This window comes from Strix aluco, chromosome 5 (genome assembly GCF_031877795.1).
Source record: "Strix aluco isolate bStrAlu1 chromosome 5, bStrAlu1.hap1, whole genome shotgun sequence".
NCBI classification, from domain to species: domain Eukaryota; kingdom Metazoa; phylum Chordata; class Aves; order Strigiformes; family Strigidae; genus Strix; species Strix aluco.
In genome coordinates, this window is record NC_133935.1 from 54,055,855 (window position 1) to 54,073,630 (window position 17,776).

General features: G+C 40.5%; 1 long non-coding RNA gene across 1 annotated transcript; it reads left to right on the forward strand.

Annotated features, from left to right (window-relative positions):
• The first annotated feature begins 1,676 nt into the window (after positions 1 to 1,676).
• Positions 1,677 to 12,959, forward strand: LOC141924616 (uncharacterized). The gene is made up of 2 exons (XR_012623594.1): positions 1,677 to 2,449; positions 12,637 to 12,959. It is a non-coding gene; the product is annotated as an uncharacterized LOC141924616 (long non-coding RNA).
• Positions 12,960 to 17,776: the final 4,817 nt, after the last annotated feature.

Genomic DNA, 17,776 nt, shown 5'->3' on the forward strand with positions numbered 1-17,776 from the left:
AACTTTTCATTTCAGGTAACAATACTCCTTGAAATGCAAAATAACAGCTTTGAGTTTTGCAAAATTATGCAGCAAGTTAGTCTCTTAGGACGTGCATTTCCAAACTTTGATAAACCATCAAGACACCACTGACTTATTTTCTTGGATTTCTCAAGTACCTTTTTCCACCAAATATGTTTCAGTTGTGGTCATACGCCATTGATTTGGTATCTACATTTGCTCTCTTTTGGACTGGACTTGCATTGAGCAAACCTTGAGTTAAATCCAAGTCAGTTCATTCAAAATTTGACTGTGCCAGAAATGGACCTTTTTGATGGCAAAAATCGCTTATTAATTATTTTAATGTTTGAGATACTATGGATGAGATTCTGGTTTTATTATCCTGATAGAATGCCGTGTCACTCAGTCAAGAGCAATATAAAGCAAAACAGTGCTTTATATCAGGCTGTATTGTTGTTCACTGAGTAACACAGCAGCAAGAATCAGCCTCTGAATCATTTATATCTTAAGGGGAAATTACCTAGCTGACACAACATTCTTTAATGCAATTTTTTCATGTCTTATTCCTTCCAAAGGAAATGCAGGGCTATACTTTAGAAACCATGTAATACATAGCAGGTATGGTATTTGGTAACTTTACTTGCATTAAATAAGCAAGTACTCCTAAAAAACCCTCACAAAAATGTAAGTTTTGTCTTGGGAATCCTGCCTTACCATAACTAAAACAAAGGAGTTAAGTATAAGTGTGCATTGGTTTTGCAGCTAATTTCAAGGTTGATGAGCAGGCACAACATTTTTAAAAGTTTGCTTGTGGATCTCTATTTTTTCATACGCTGAGATAAATGTCAGAAAGTATAAGTGCCAGTGCAGCTCAAACTATTTGTTTTCTTGTAACTGGCCTTGGAAACGAGTGCAATCATTGTTAGCAAGAACAGCAAATTCATCTTCATCGTGAGTTTAGATAAGGAAAGATTCTACAGTGAGTTTTAAGAAAGAAAAGCACTTTCCACACCAAAATATATTGTCAAAAGACCATTCCTGTAAAGTATCTGTTTATTGGAATTTATTGAAAAAAAAATAACTGTAATAGAAACATTAATTTAAAACACATGAAATTTTGAAAAACTTGTGTGAAATCCAAATATGTTGGGTAGCTCATTATCACAGGGAAGCACTGATGAATGTAAAAAAAAAAATCCTCATCAGTATTTTTTTTAGAAAAATACAATTTCCTAATGAAACATGCCATTTATAGCACTTAAGTCAGGAAAAAAAAATACACTTTCAAAAGTGAAAATTAACAAGCTTTTCCATGAATAGGAAAACATATACACCATGGTTTACTCAGAGCACTACAACAGCTCTGGCTCCTGAATATTTGTTCCCTTGCAACAATACTTCCAGTTCCTGCTCACATTCCTAACCCTTTCTTTCTCTCCCTATTTAAGAACACCTTTTTTTAAAAGAAACTAGGCTAAACTCAATTTAATTTATCACAAAACAGTTTAAATTATGAAAATATTAAAACAAAGTTCTAGTACAATTATGTAGGGCTGATTTCTACAACCACAAACACAAAGTGGGAGGGACCACAGAAAATATAACTCCCCTGGTTGTGTGGAAGAGACACTGATGCTTCAGGCTATTGCTTTTTCAGCTTTGGACCTCATGAAGACCCTCATCAGCACTGTTGCTCAGCGCTCCCCAGGCCTGGACAGTTTGACACAACTTCTCTTCAACTCCCTCAAGTCATGACATATCGGTAGAAAAATTCTCTGTTCACACCATGCCTGTCCTGTGAGCTTCAGTAATGAAGAATCACTGACCAGGACATTCCACACCCATTACGTTGTAAGTTACAATAGTTATCCCAGATCTGGGACTTTTCAGTACTTTCATTAATGATTGGTACAATGGAATCAATAGCACTCATATTGGCTTTGGAAAGGATGCAATGCTTTGGAAAAGCTGGAAGCCCTACACAGATGGCAGGATTTGAATTCAGAAGGATAAACTGAAGAAATAGGATGCATTACCAAAATAAGATGCATGTGGTCATTAAACAAATGGAATGCATTTTACTAAGGACAAATCCAAAGCACAGCACTTGGTAATAATTGACTGAACAAATAGAAGATGGGGATGACCGGGCAGCAGTTCCACAAATGGGATCAGAGGTCACAGTGGGTCACAGATTGAATATGCGTCAGCGATGCCACAAGGTTGCAAGAAAAGCAAATATCATCCTGGAAAAGTGTCAATAGGAAGGCTTCGTTCAGATGAAGTACTATCTTCGGTCTGAAGCATCATTTCCAGGAATGCCAGGAATCAAACGGAGAGAGTACAGAGGAAAGCAAGTAGAGCTCTCCGAGTCTGGGAATTGAAAGGACCAGGCTCTTCATCATCTACAAATGAGAAGACTGCGGGGAGACATGATAATGGTCTTCAGGCATGTAAAAGGCTACTGCATACAGAACAGACGGCAGGGGACTTAAATTGCAACAAAGGAGAATTGAACAAATCTCCACCAATAATGATTTAGGCATACTTGGATATGCCTTAAGAACAGAGGATGGACTAGCTGATGTTCAAGGGCTACTTGCTTTGTCTGTTTTCTATGACTTCTTTAATGCAACATTCAATAAATACTTTTAATTGCTCCAGAAATAAAATACAAACAGGTCAGCAGCTTTGGAGATTCTTTTTCAGTGTATGTGTAAGTTAATATAGTACTTCCCAACTAAAAACCACTCCCTCTAAATTTAAGAAAAAGTCAAAGACCAACATCTCTACACCAAATGTGAGAAAAGGTAGGAAGTAGAAAAACGGCTTCTTGGGAAATAATTTTTCCAAAAAAGAAAAAAACACAGTAACAAGATGATTCCTCAAAACATTCATGACTCTATTAATGTCTGACAACTGTATATGAATGCTAAGGACTTTTATAAGAACTTGCTTCATGACCAAATGAATCAACAAACTTTAGAAAAATAACTATTTCTTGTGTAGGCACAACATTTTAGAATAAAGTATTCGCCTTGTTCTTCAAAGTAATTTTTTTCTTGGAATGTTTTTTTACCACAGGAAAATTTTAGCTACAGAGTTAGAACTGATTCATTATTGCAACTATTTTACTACACCAGCCACAAAAGGAAGGAGACTGGTTCCTTAGGCCTCCAATTAACCAGAACCTGCTCTCTGGAGTCCAGGGTGGGCTCAGTGTTCTTTTTTTTAAAAAAAAAAAAAAAAAACAAAAACAAAAAAACCCCAAAAACTAGATAAATTCTAACAAGGGTTTTAATTGAATTATCCCTTTGCTTGGGAACATATTTCCTGGTATTGTCTAAGTTGGCAGGAGAAAAGAAGGCAATGCTTTGTGTCAAATGCTTCTCCTTTATAGAAAGGAGCATGTCTCTCATTTGTTTCATTCACAAGTGCATTTGCACAGAAAGGAATAATCTGGGTTTTTAAATTTAGAGGAAGGATTGCACAGATAGTCTGGAATAAATTCTCTGATCAGCTACAGTCAATAATATTATATTAGCAGATAATCTGCCTCAATATGGACTCTGCCTTGCACTGCTTGTATGGTAGTATTTGATGTTAGTCAATGCCTGCACCTCATTTATACAATTGTTATCTTACACCTACAAGAGTACAATAACATCAAAGTAATTTCATGCTTTACAACTGTGAGAGGATAAATTTTACAATATCTTTTTGCTAAACATTCAAGGTAGCTATCTTTGTGCCAAAGTAAGATAGCTGGGCATTGAAACAAAAGTCTATGAGACATACAACGAAGAAAATTACATTTGAGAGACAGGGAGAGAGGCAGAAGAGAGGAAGGGAGGAAGAGAGAAAGAGGAGAGAAAGGGAGAGAAAGAGAGAGAAAGGAAGGAAAAAAGAAAAAAGAAAAAAGAAAAAAGAAAAAAGAAAAAAGAAGAAAGAAAGAAAGAAAGAAAGAAAGAAAGAAAGAAAGAAAGAAAGAAAGAAAGAACAATCAAACCAGAGTTACCAGTTCGAATTTCAGACTTTGCATATACAGCAACCAAAAGTGAATATACAACTGATTGGTTGAACAAGTCTGTGCAAATTTAAGCATTTCACAATAAGTATTTATTCCATCTAAAATATGGAATATCTTCTTCAATAATATACTATCATAAAGATCAGAAACAGCACAGGAAGACCAAAGTTTAGTTATTTTGTGTTTCATTTCCATTGGAAATGGGACATTTATAAAAATAGAAAGGCAAGAATATCACTTACTACTCACATAATTTTTTATTTATAGACCCGGAGAATGGTGAAATACTATACTTAAGAATGCATATGTCATTACGAAACTCTGTGTCAGCTCATCTCAGGAAATTTTGAGACTATTTTGCCTGTATATTTAGTACTAAAGATATTTGGTTGTAGAAATGAATGAAAATGAGAAGTAGAAACAAATATTTTCAAGTCTGATAGTTCTTTTCCTGTATCTCTAATTTATCTGGCATAAGCAGCACTTATTCAAATATCAGAATCATAGAATCATAGAATGGTTTGGGTTGGAAGGGACCTTAAAGATCCTCTAGTTCCAACTCCCCTGCCATGGGCAGAGACACCTTCCACTAGATCAGGTTGCTCAAAGCCCCGTCCAACTTGGCCTTGAATGCTTCCAGGGAGTGGGCATACACAGCTTCTCTAGGCAAACTCTTCCAGTGTCTCACCACGCTCACAGTGAAGAATTTCTTATATCTAATCTAAATCTACCCTCTCAATTTAAAGCCATTACCCCTTGTCCTATCCCTACAAGCCCTTGTAAAAAGTCCCTCTCCAGCTTATTTATGAGCCCCCTTTAAGTACTGGGAGGCTGCCATATGGTCTCCCTGGACCCTTCTCTTCTCTATGCTGAACAACCCCAACTCTCTCAGCCTGTCCTCATAAGGGAGGTGTGTCAACCCTCTGATCATCTTTGTGGCCTCCTCTAGATCTGCTCCAGCAGGTCCATGTCTTTCTTATGCTGGGGAACTCCAGAAATGCACACAACACTCCAGGTGGGGTCTCCCCAGAGAGGAATAGAAGGGTAGAATCACCTCCCTCGACTGCTAGCCACACTTTTCTTGATGCAGCCCAGGATACAGTTGGTTTTCTGGGCTGTGAGCACACATTGCTGGCTCATAGTCAGTTTTCCATCCACTAATACCCCCAAGTCCTTCCCTGCAGGGCTGCTCTCAATCCACTCATCGCCCAGACTGTATTTGTGCATGGGATTTCCCCAACCCATGTGCAGGACCTTGCATTTGGCCTTGTTGAACTTCATACATTTACATGGGCCCACCTCTCCAGGCTGTCAAGGTCCCTGTGGATGTCATCCCTTCCCTCCAGCATGTTGACTGCACCACACAGCTTGATGTCACCGGCAAGCTTGCTGAGGGTGCACTCAATCCACTGTCCATGTCGCCAACAAAGATGTTAAACAGCGCCAGTCCCAATACCAACCCCTGAGGAATGCCACTCATCACTGCTCTCCACTTGGACATCGAGTCATTGACTGCAACTCTTTGAGTGCGACCAGCCAGCCAGTTCCTTATCCACCAAATGGTCCATCCATCAAATCCATCTCTCCAATGTAGAGACAAGGATGCCATGCAGGACAGTGTCAAATGCCTTGCACAAGTCCAGTTAGATGACGCCAGTTGCTCTTGCCTTATCCACCAACATTGTAACCCCATGTAGAAGGCCACCAAATTTGTCAGGCACAATTTGCCCTTAGCGACGCCATGTTGGCTGTCACCAGTCACCTCCTTATTTTCCATGTGCCCTAGCATAGTTTCCAGAAGGATCCACTCCACGATCTTGCCAGGCACAGAGGTGAGACTAACTGGCATGTAGTTCCCCAGGTCTTCCTTTTTTCCCTTTTTAAAAATGGGGGTTATGTTTCCCCTTTTCCAGCCAGTGGGAACTTCACCAGACTGCCACAACTCCTCAAATATGATGGGTAGTGGCTTAGTCACTTCATCTGGCTGTTGCCTCAGGACCCACAGATGAATCTCAGCACCTCCTATGGACTTCCTTTTATCACTAATGTACCTATAGCTTTCCCTGTTGCCCTTGATGTCCCTGGCAAGATTTAATTCTATCAGGGCTTTGGCCTTCCTAACCTGATCCCTGGCTGCTTGGACAGTTTCAGGCTATCTGTCCTTGCTTCCACCCTCTGTAGGCTTCCTTTTTCATGTTTGAGCTTGTCCAGGAGCTCCTTGTTCATCCATGCAGGCCTCCTGGTGTTCTTACTCAACTTCCTCTTTGTCAGGATGCATCTCTCCTGAGCTTGGAGGAGGTGATCCTTGAATATTAACCTGCTTTCTTGGGCACCTCTTTCCTCCAAGGCTTTATCCCACGCTAGTCTATCAAGCAGATCCCTGAAGAGGCCAAAGTCTGCTCTCCTGAAGTCCAGGGTAGTGAGCTTGCTGTATGCCTGTGTGCTCTCCTTGCTGCCCTAAGGATCTTGACATCCACCATTTCATGGTCACTGCAGGCAAGGCTGCCCTTGAGATTCACAACCTCCACCAGCCCCTCCTTGTTGGTGAGAACAAGGTCCAGCATAGCACCTCTCCTCGTTGGCTCCTCTATCACTTGGAGAAGGAAGTAATCATCAACACATTCCAGGAATCTCCTGGATTGCTTATGCCCTCCTTTAGAAGAAAACTAAGATCCCTTTATTAGCCTTCACTCTCTTGCAGCTTCACTATTTTAAATAAGGTAATATTTGTATTTGAGTATTTAAACAGAAAGAAAAGTTTTACATGTTCTACCCAGCACTGGGCACGAGAGACTACCAAGTGGGTCCTGATCCTAATGTCTACATGCCTGTGAGGGAGCTGCTGATTCCATGGATCTCCGGGACATACATGCCCCGCTGAATGAAGTTAAACCATTAACAAAAATAGAGCAGATCACAACATCCTGTGTCTCCTTTCTTCCCTTCATTTGCACCCCAGAACACACTGCGTACCTCAACTCAGCCCAGCTGCAAGAACAGTTACCAGTCACCAGATGTTTGTGATCACAAATTTAGTGAAAGAGACTATGTCCAGAGCTGAGCTGATGAAAGACATGTGAGCTTTCTTTATGCATTTCATGCAAAATAGCTTGGGTTTTTTAAAATTACCCTGGAAAGCTATTGACTTTGCACGGAAACAAATGAGGAAACTTCACAGCCGGTTTGGCTGTGGGAGCAGTGACACCCTAATGTAGCACAACCTTTCTGCAGCAAGTTTCTTATCGTGGCATTAATGTGTGTTTGGAACCTGAGACCATGCTTGTCTCAGAAGGATTACAGCTTCAAAGACAGCAGCTAGGAAGAACTGACTGAAGCAAATCCAACTGGGTACCCACTCAGATTTACACTACCAATTATTTTATCTGTTCAGCATTCCTGTGTGCCTAGCTTCTACATGATTATCCACAGATAGATAAAAGGCTGAATTAGTCATACATGTTCTGATAGTTTAAAAGAATCACAGATTGGTTACTGCAGCTGTATACATTTTATGGGCACATAATAACAAGAATATTTGTAACTTCTACCAATGGAATATTTTTAAAAATAATTACGCAGTCTTATACAGCAATGATCATCTACATATGGTAGTGTGTATGCATGTTTGTGTGTACAGAAGCATGAAACTTGATAAGACAATACTATAAAGTTCTACAATCCTATGTGCTTTAAAAATACAACTATTTGCACAGTCCTGTTAATTTATAGAAGTAGAATTCTCTTTCTTTAATTCATTCAATAATAAGGAATTTAAAACCTTGAGAGAAGATGTTACAATAAACTTACTGGCGTGTTTTGCACTCTATAAACTAATGTAACTGGTCTTCAATACTTTTAGCTTATGGATTTATATTGGTTAGGAAAGAAGAACAGCTATACTTTAAAATGCAAAGGCTGTTCCCTGAACGCTGGGTTTAGATGCTCACATAGAAACCTATTAACTAAGGTATGCATTCAAAAATAGATCATCATAATCTAATACTCTCTTCATCATGATTTATAAGCAGCTGGAGCTTCAGACCTGAACTAAAATTTGTTTTAAAGGTGTAGCACTCAATAAGAAAGTATTTTGTTTACCCACAAAAGCCTGTAGTGACTACCCAGAGAGACGGCCACACCATCCTTTTAATAACTGCAGGATTTGGGGCCAAATCCCTACTGAAGGACTTTGACTACAAGCAACATACTATGTAAATACAAAATCCCTACAGTAGTAAAAGTGTCTTGAAGTGCTACAACATTTTGGAAAAACACTTATTTCTGCTGCATGTACTGAAAGTCATCAAGAAAGATATAGCTAGGCAGCATGAAGCTGTATCTTCTTTCCAGGACTAACAAAGGTTAGTAGACTATGAAGGTGTATATAGAAGCTGGGTCCATCTGAGGGTGTGCTCTTACCAAGCTGTTCGGTGAAGCTAAGTCAAGAAAGGAGACAGATACATTTTGCCACAACGGAGGATGAGCTAGGAGCCTACAGGAACCCCAGGACAGGCAAGCAGAGACCACCAGCACCCCCATCAACAGGGCCTTCCCACACCTGGGTAGAGCCAGGGTGGTGGCAGAGTCACAGTCCACCAACAGTCCCAGGCATGGGTATTGAACTAGGTGCATGGTCCATCCAGGGGGTGCAGCCAGGTGTTCCTGCAGGAAAGCACCAGGGAAAAGGCTGCCTATCATGTAAGTTCAAGGTTCAGCCAGGAAACAGGGCTGAAGAAAAGGCTGCCTGTAATGTAGGTTCAAGGTCCAGACAGGAAGGCAGCCAGCGAACTCAGACTGCAAGAGAGAAAGCTGGACACAGCTACACCTACAACACCATGCAAGCAAGAATGGGATGTCTAGACCTGAGCTTAAATGGGCAGGTTGTGGGTGGGGGTCCCGGGGGAGGCTGGTCAGTGCAGCTACAGCCTGTACAAAACAACAGAGGTTTCACCATTCATTTAACCACAGAAGGAGGTTTCTTATAGGACCCAATTCTCAAGTGAAGGGCTAACATCCTGACCCTGGCACTATCCCATAGCCGGTTAGTACCCACATCCCACCCTGTGCTTCCTCCCATTGCCCAGGGGGATTTTGTTACAACAGCAAAGGACTGCCAGGACAAGAGGGTATGCAGAGGCACAGACCATTCTGGGTTGTCACAGACCTTTAGGGACACTGGGAATACATGAAAAATGAGTTGCCAAAGGGGCTCTGTGCTAGTCATCACTAGCCTTACGCTCAATGGCCCTTCAATTTTTGGGAAGATGGCATATGACCATTTTGCCCCAGTGACCGGCAACAAAATTATACACATGCAGGCAAGAACTCAGCCTAGGGAGTACTGCAGTAAGGAGTCCATGACAAGATCTCAATGGAAATTTAGTGAACATAGTGATAATCTGGTCTCTTGATTACTTTCCTGCTTCTCTGTGACTCCTCCTAATGACACCTCCTCTGCCTCTAATCTCATTTTTCCCTTACAAAGCCTTACTGTAAGTTCATTTCAAAACTTCACATAAAATCAAAAACTGCAGAGCAGATTTTCTGTGTCATTGAGGTTTTACCAGGTGCCAATCTGATCTGAGGAGTAAGGGTTCTGGACCTGAGGTAGACAGCAAGAAGAGAAGCAGACAAAGAACAACAGAACAAAGGATGTCTTGCCTGCACTTCGGGGAACTAGAAGGATAGGTGTGGAAAAGCAACACTGTTAGTTTTGTTTAGTTTTCTATGTTTGTATGATTTTGTCTAGGTCAGTTATTCTCTCTACTGTGATACTCTCCTATATAGCTTCTGTAAAAGGAAAAAAACTTCTAAATTTGTATGTTTTCTAAGGCCACTTTGGCAACAGCAAAGGTCTCTGAGTTTCTATCTGACAATAAATGGTATTTGTTACATACAATCCTAACAATATTAAAATAATTAATATTTGTAAGGTGGGGGAAAAAAATGATGGGCATGTCTAGTACACTAATATGATAATTAACCTACATTCCCTTCATCTTGTAGCAAAATTTTCATTTATATTATTATCTCAACAATTTTATTTCTCTGTGAGACTTTTCCATTTCAGACTGTTTACCAGAAAATTATATCAAATTAGATCATGACCTTGAGGAGTTCTGTAAACTAACATGACGTTAAAAATAACTTAGCAATCAGGACAGAAAGGAACAAATTGTGTTTAATAATAGCATTCACTAGCCATGATTAATTCTGAAGTCCCATTAAAACCATGTTTCTCTTTTTAAATATATTACCTATTGCAACATTAATTAGTGAATCTACCTAACAATATCTCACAAGATCATATTTTAAATTATGTTAAATTTCTGGTGAAGGGATTCCATTCCTCCCTGTAGTTCATTAACAGCAGCCAAGATCACCTGCTCATAACCTTGTCTGCATGTGCTGCGAGTGTACTGCATGTGGAATAAAAACGAGAGCTTGTGATCTAAACTTTCTGCATTTAATTTGAGGTGGTTGTGAGTTATGTGGATTGCTCCACGTGCGTGCTAATCAAGAGTTAAACTGCAAAACATCATTATGTATTCCATACATGTTATTTATAGAACTGTCTGCTATTTTAAAATTCTTCAGATAATTTGTACAATTTATAGTTACTTTTTCATGTCACACCACAAGGAAGATTTCTTAGTATGGCCTGACAAAATCCCATATCAAATTCCAGTGCCATTATTTCAATAAAGTATACTCTATCACAAATACTGCAATATGAAATCCGTCACGTCCAGTCCTGCAAAAGCTTTAGTACATGCACAAAATCATGAACATGAAGACTGCATGACTCTATTCAGATGAGTAACTTTCCCACATACGAAGCCTCAGTATTATGGCAACTGAGGTACTCATGGGCTATATGAAAACTCAAATGACCTGAAGTTCATACCATAATCTTTTTTCAGTCCAAAGAAGGCCATCAGGAGAATGGTGTAATAAGCACTTCCCCAGCAACAACCAAATAAATGCACTCGCTCTTTCCCTGCTGAATGCACTGACAAACCTTTTTATGGAATACTATGGGAGTACAATAAATCTCAAAAAGATGTGTGTTTACATGATGAATGACCGTAAAATCTTTAATGGTCAAAGGTAAATTTCTGTCTCTGTTAAAAGATTATACCTATACATTTAACAAAAAAAGCAATGGCTAAATGAACCATGAAGTACCGTACTGTTTGTGGAACAATTATGCTTCTAGCAACAACATAAACTACTTAAAGGATTTTAAAGTAAGTAATAGCTGCAGATACTTCTGTAAACGTAAACTGGATTCTGCCTGTCACAATCCAAACATGTACTTACACATTCAAGGAAAAGAGAATTTAAAACATCATATAGAAAGGGGAAATAAATGTATTGGACATATTTACGGTTCCATAATAAAACCTTCCTACATTTATGAAGAGGAAGGCAATGTTTACAGCTTCTCATAATTTATTCTGGCCTCACAAACTATTCAATATAAGTTATATACTGGTATCATAAAGTGTAGATTATCTAGGTTTAGACTTACCACTCTAGTTATGTACATATTTTTCTTTGTTCAGGAAACATTGCCAACAGAGAGCACCGTGTCTCTCTCAGATCTATAACTACTCATATATTCAGGCAAAATTCCCTCTGAATAACTGCACTGCAGAACTGCTAGTTCAGCACATTGAAATGAACACTATTATATTATTTTCTTTAATAACAAATCACTACTGCCTGTAAATAATTTAATGCAGATAGATTATTATTTGCTTTACATGGCTGCCTAAACACATTTCCATTCTCCTGCTTATAGCATTTTCAATTAAGTCAGCTATAACGCTGTGTCATGTTTTCATTTCCAAAGTAAGGGGCATAACACTGCTCCCCTGATACACAGGAGAGAAAGTCTACCAATTCTTAGTAGAAACAGGGGCTGTCAGTCATTCAGTGAAAGTGTGACTCAGCAGCTGCTTATTCTGTAAAAGTACTCTGCACATAGGAGATAGAACAGGAGCAGCGATGCCTTTACAAGCAAAGAAATTATCTGGTACGCATATAAACAAAACCAGCCTTCTTACCATACTGAATTTATGTAATAATTTTTTCACTAATTCATTTCAAATCTTCTCATTGCATATAAGGGAGACTGTATTTATTTAAGAGCTTATTTAACTATTCCTAATTTTTGCCAGGAATTTATTCATGCATATTTCTCTGAATAAAGGTGTCCATTTTGCTCATTGAAAAACCATACACACTCAGGTAGAAGAATGATTTTTCTTCCCACAAGCAAAAAGTTTACAAATGTTGCTCATAATTATTTAAAACAAAAAACTGTCTTTCCAAGATAAAAAATAAATGGCTACAAGTTTTCTACAGCCAACTTAGGATATGCAGACCTACGGCAACCACTCAATCTAAAAAGCCGGGGGAAAAGTCCTTCCTCAGCACGTGCAGATGCACATACATCAGCCTGAACACAGAACAATGGCAAAAAATGTAACGGTAAAATATGCTTACTGCCACTTTATAGAAGACTCCAGCTCTAAATTTTATTCTCTAACAAAAGAAAAGACACCTATAACATCTTGAACAATCTTCATTTTCTCTAGTACAGGGGAACTGAAGATATGAAACAGTTTCTATCTACCAGATTGACTAGGACTCCTCAGCCTCAAGACAGACGACCATGCAACGTATAATAGAGGTACAAAAACCCCGATTCTTACTGTGCAAAACATGGGGATCTCAAATGAACTGATCAGGAAGTAGTCTGGGAAAAAATATTAACAAAAGGAAGAAGTTTCCGTAAATGTCTAAGTAAGCTTTGCCACCGCTCATGATATACATCAAATTAAACATGGATTCAAAAGTGATTCAACAATTTCATGCAGATGAGTACCAGAAACTATTAAATACAGACATGTGGATTCAACCTTTGGCTCGGTAAATCCTAAACATCAGACTGCTCTATGGTCATACCGCTGTATGGTCCCATGCTCATTCCTACCATTTGTCACAGAGGAATCTTCTGCTGGCCAGTGTCAGAGAAAATGTATCAGATTTTAGGGACCTTTTGTGATACTGTAAACAGACATTCTTGTGCTTTATGTACTGGAGATGAAAAGCAGAATTTTAAGTTCAGTAGATAACGGTTTTCATCCACAAAGTAGGATCCAGTCCTCAAAACATTTAAGAATATCTGCAATTTAACCAGAAAAAAAGGATAACACATACAAATTTACACATACACATTTATGGAATGGAGATACAATTATAATATGTTTTTATTGTATCTGTTTTCACTGTATTTTTTGGCAAGACTAAGTGAAGAGCTGATCTTGCTGGTTCACTGAGGCTTTGTTTTCCATCAAAGTACAGTGCTTGTTGATCTCCTGCCCTAGTTTGCCCTTTTTTGCCCTATCAGTGCATCCACACATTCTAACTGGTAAAGCACAGAAAGGTCTGGGTAACTACACAATTATTCCAGTTTTGTTCCCTTCTGAATACAGCTCTTGCATAGAGCCTTACCTAGAGAAGACTGTCTAATTTCTTAAACTTACACTGTTTTTAAGGGAGTCACAAAAATGCAAGTGACTTCACCAAGATGTAAAGCATTATTTAGTTGACAAACAGTATCCTCAAAGATCTGCTGACATAAGTGATGCTGATGTACAGACTGCTGTAATTATGGCAATAACATCTCTGGGAATCCAAACGTGTATCTTAAATTTTACTCTCTGCCACCGGCAAATGGTAAAAGAACAGAAATAGTAGCTCTTATTCCCGTAAGGATCTAAACAAAAATATGTGGGATAGTTTATAGAAAATGACAGAGTTTCAGTTAATCAACAAATACCATTCCCAAAGCTTTTCTAGATTTGTACTATACAAAAAAAAAAACAAACAAAAAAAAAAAAACCAAACCCACACCACTTAAAAACGTATGTTAATTTCACACAGGAAAAAAAAATCAGCATTGAGTGGAAAAGTTGAATCAAGATTAATGGAGAAATGCTATTTTTAAAACCTCTAAAAATGTTACAGAGTTAAAAATACAAGTAAAAATTATTTTTATAGCAGCTGGCAATGTCCATTTAAGGCTGACAATTTCTTCTGGATGACTAGTACCATATATCTCATGCAGCACCCACTGTTCTGAGTTTATTGCAGTATAGCATAATCAGATGGCTTTAAAACTCAGACTCAGAATCTCTATTTTTGGCTTAAATCCAAGTTATAATTATAGTAAATGTACTATTTCTTAAAAGAATGCTGCTGCTTATGTTCTTAACATAGTGATTTTGTAGTTTTCATATTGCAAAACTGAAACTAGACTGGGATAAACACAGAGGGAAAAAATTAAGGCTTAAACCGAGTTTAATATGCAACTCCAACTCACCATCATAAAGCCCAAGAGGCAGGATATGCAATCCTGCATTCCTTACACACTCGTAATACCTCTTGGCTTCAGTGGAAGTTTTGTTTGAGAAAGCATACAATCAGAACCTATAATTTCATTAATTGCATGCCACAGGCAGTCCATGTGAGGTAAGACTAATGAACCAAACTGGTGGGAAGGACGGAGGAACCCTCAGCCTCGCCTGCATCTTTGTGGACCACTGAGTCCACGCAGCAAAATCATGAATCCTCATTTTCCCCACTCACCCACACTTCCAGCTCTTCCTCGTGACAGACCGCATCTGTCATGTAGAGGAGATCACTGCGCAGATGCTTCATTCGGGACACAAGATAGCCCTCAGGTCTCTGCCACTACCCTGCATTACCATCCTTTCCCAGACTCTCGGCAGTACCGAGGATTTCAGCCGATGCAGATACTTATTCTGTTGGGATTTTTATATTATTCATACTAGGTGCAGGCAAAATGAATGTTATGTAGCTATTAGTACAGATTGCTTTGACATATTACATATTCCATTAGATATCCTTTGGGCAATTTAGGAAGTATCATCTTAAAACCATGTGGATGGACTTGACTTTTACAGTATTACTGTTCACATAACTTCTCGATGCATACCATAAACATAAATGACTCTACTGGGCATGTGCTACAGATAGTTTTACAGTATTCCACAAGGTTTGTTTATGTATGCAGGAAGAAATAGCATGAAACAAAAAACCTCCCATATTATAAAGGCTTTTTATTTGCTAAACCATGAGCCAAGAAAAAACACAAGCACTTGCCAGCTACTTCTTTTTCTAAACATAAAAACAGCTAATCCAATTTTGAAAGAAACCGTTGCAGGCTGAGAACTGGCAGGCCATGTTACAGTGAGGGGTGAATCCACAGAGTAGTCTCAGTTGCAAACTGACATTCAGAAGTGCATAGCAGATAGCTCTTCAGCTACAAAAACCCCGTTACCTTCCTGTACAACAAACTGAAAACTCTAGTTCATTTCTACCTGTATAACTGAAGACAACTCAATTTTTACAACACCTAACTAATGACTAACTCACAGTTTCTTTTACAACATCATTACAGTAACATATCTTATTTTTGTTTGTCTGGTATTGCTTTGTTTTGAAAGTGTAAAGCATCACCCCCTAAATAATTATAAGGTCTTTCAGCAAGGGAAACCTGACTAAGTACAAGACGCATCACCCACAGCTCTATATTAAAGAAAATACAGAAACCTGTTATTCAGTATTTAAAAAAAAAACCTTTAGTATTCTCTATAGTCCAGAATTGTGCTGGATTATTTTATGAATACATAAAGTAGAAACAGAATCCCCAGATTAAAAAAAAAAAAAAAAAAAAAAAAAAGTTAATTCAACTATCCTAAAGGCTCAGACTTTGTAAGGCAGCTTTCAGTGAGTAGCTGCACACAAAAGAACAAAATAAAAGGCAAACAAATGGAAGGTATAAAGATGATGGTGACTGAGGGATAAGGAGGATGAAAAGAAAGGGAAGGAAAAAAGAACTTAAGTAAAAAAAAGGGGAGAAAGAAAAGCAAGACAATGGAAACAAATGAATCGTTGAAACTACGGTGGGAGGAACTGATGAATATTAACTTTTGTTATTTTGATTACAAAATACGTTTCAAAATTGGATGAAACACAATGTATGCATGTTTTGCCAAGGACATTCTTGGCAATTACAAAGTCGGGAAAATTATAATTCAATCAGTGAGGCATTACTTAAAACCACTTGAAAAAGCAGACCATTTGAACCATCAAACAGGCTGCACGGGTAAAGATTTTAAAGACTCAATATTCTGAAGCAGTGCAGATTGCACTCGCATGTTGCACAGTGAACTTTCCGATAATGGGGCCATTAGATAAATAGCAGGTTTTCTTCCTGAATATATTTTACCAATTTTTCTTCTCACAAATGAGCAACAAAGCCTCATCATCTTCTTCCATATGAGGGCAGTTCTAGTAAAAAAATTTCAAGCACTTGTACAGCAAAACTTTTATTTTGCTATAAAATCTGGTTTTAACTTTTAAAACTGTACCGTTCATGGCAACACATCTATGAAGATGGCTTCTGTATTTATGAGTGGGACACTATACCACGCATGAAATCAGTGTGCTTGCCTTGAAAAAGGATGCTACTGTTCTAAAAACGTTAGGGCTGCATCATTACGTCTGTTGTTATACTAGCAAAACCCGGAATAAACAGGTCACCTTGACCTCTCTGACGTAAACTGTAATTTCACTGAACTGCTAACAACTGAAGAATGGGATTGACTGAAAAATGCACAAGGCCTTCACCATTCCCACTCAGAAAGGTGTATGACCTGGCCTCCCCTTGGTAATGCTTGTTTACGTATCACTCTTCAGGAGAGCTGTGCAGTCCTTTGGCTTAACCCACCAGATCGCTGTAGCCTTCGCAAATGGCCTGTGCCAGAGTCAGGTTTCCAGGACTGAAAACGCGGCTACGGGCACTCCTGGTGCGACTTTTACAACGCCTCAGGGTCACAGACGCCCGCAGGTGCAGTTTGCCTTGTCTGCAGGCGGGGGAACCTCGGCCCCGAGAGGCCCCGAACCGGCAGCTGGTCAGGACGGGACCGAGATCAGCCCCAAAACGCCCTGAGCGTTTGAAATCACGCGGGGTGATTTCAAACCCCGGTAAGGGTCTGCCGGTGCCCGACCACCCACACCCCCCCCCGCCCCCAGGACACAGCGCCAGGGGTTCGGCACCGGCAGCGCCCACCTGGCCCCTCACAGCGCCCGGTCCAGGCCAAGAGCAGGGCGGGAGAAACCCGGCGGCGTCACCGGCCCGACCGGGCGCCGGTTCGGGGCCGCCCCGGGCGACACACGCCCCGCGGCACCGGCCTCCCGCCGAAGCAGGTGCGACGCCACCGCCCCTCTCTGCCCCGGGGCCGCGCGGGAAGGCGCCGCAGCGAACCGAACCGCACCGCACCGCACCGCGCCCTGCCCGTCCCGCCCCGCCGCGCCGCGCCGCCTCACGGGCCGGGCCGGGCTGGGCTGCGGAGAGCGGGGGGGGGAGCCGCTGACGTCACGTGCCGGATGGGGGCGGGGGGAGAACTGCAGTGATGGAAAATTTTCGGCTCCGCATCTCCTGCGCGTGCCCTCACCGGGCCCCTCCCCCCCTCCCCCCGCCCCGCGCCGGGGGCGCTCCAGAACCTTCTGCGGCCCTAACGGTCGGGCGGCCGCTGCCTCGCGCCGCCCGGCGGGTTCCCGCCCGCCCCGGCGGCAGAGCCACCGCGCCCGGGGGTCCGCAGCGGGGCGGCGGGGGGCGCGGATCGGGCCCTCCCCCGCCACCAC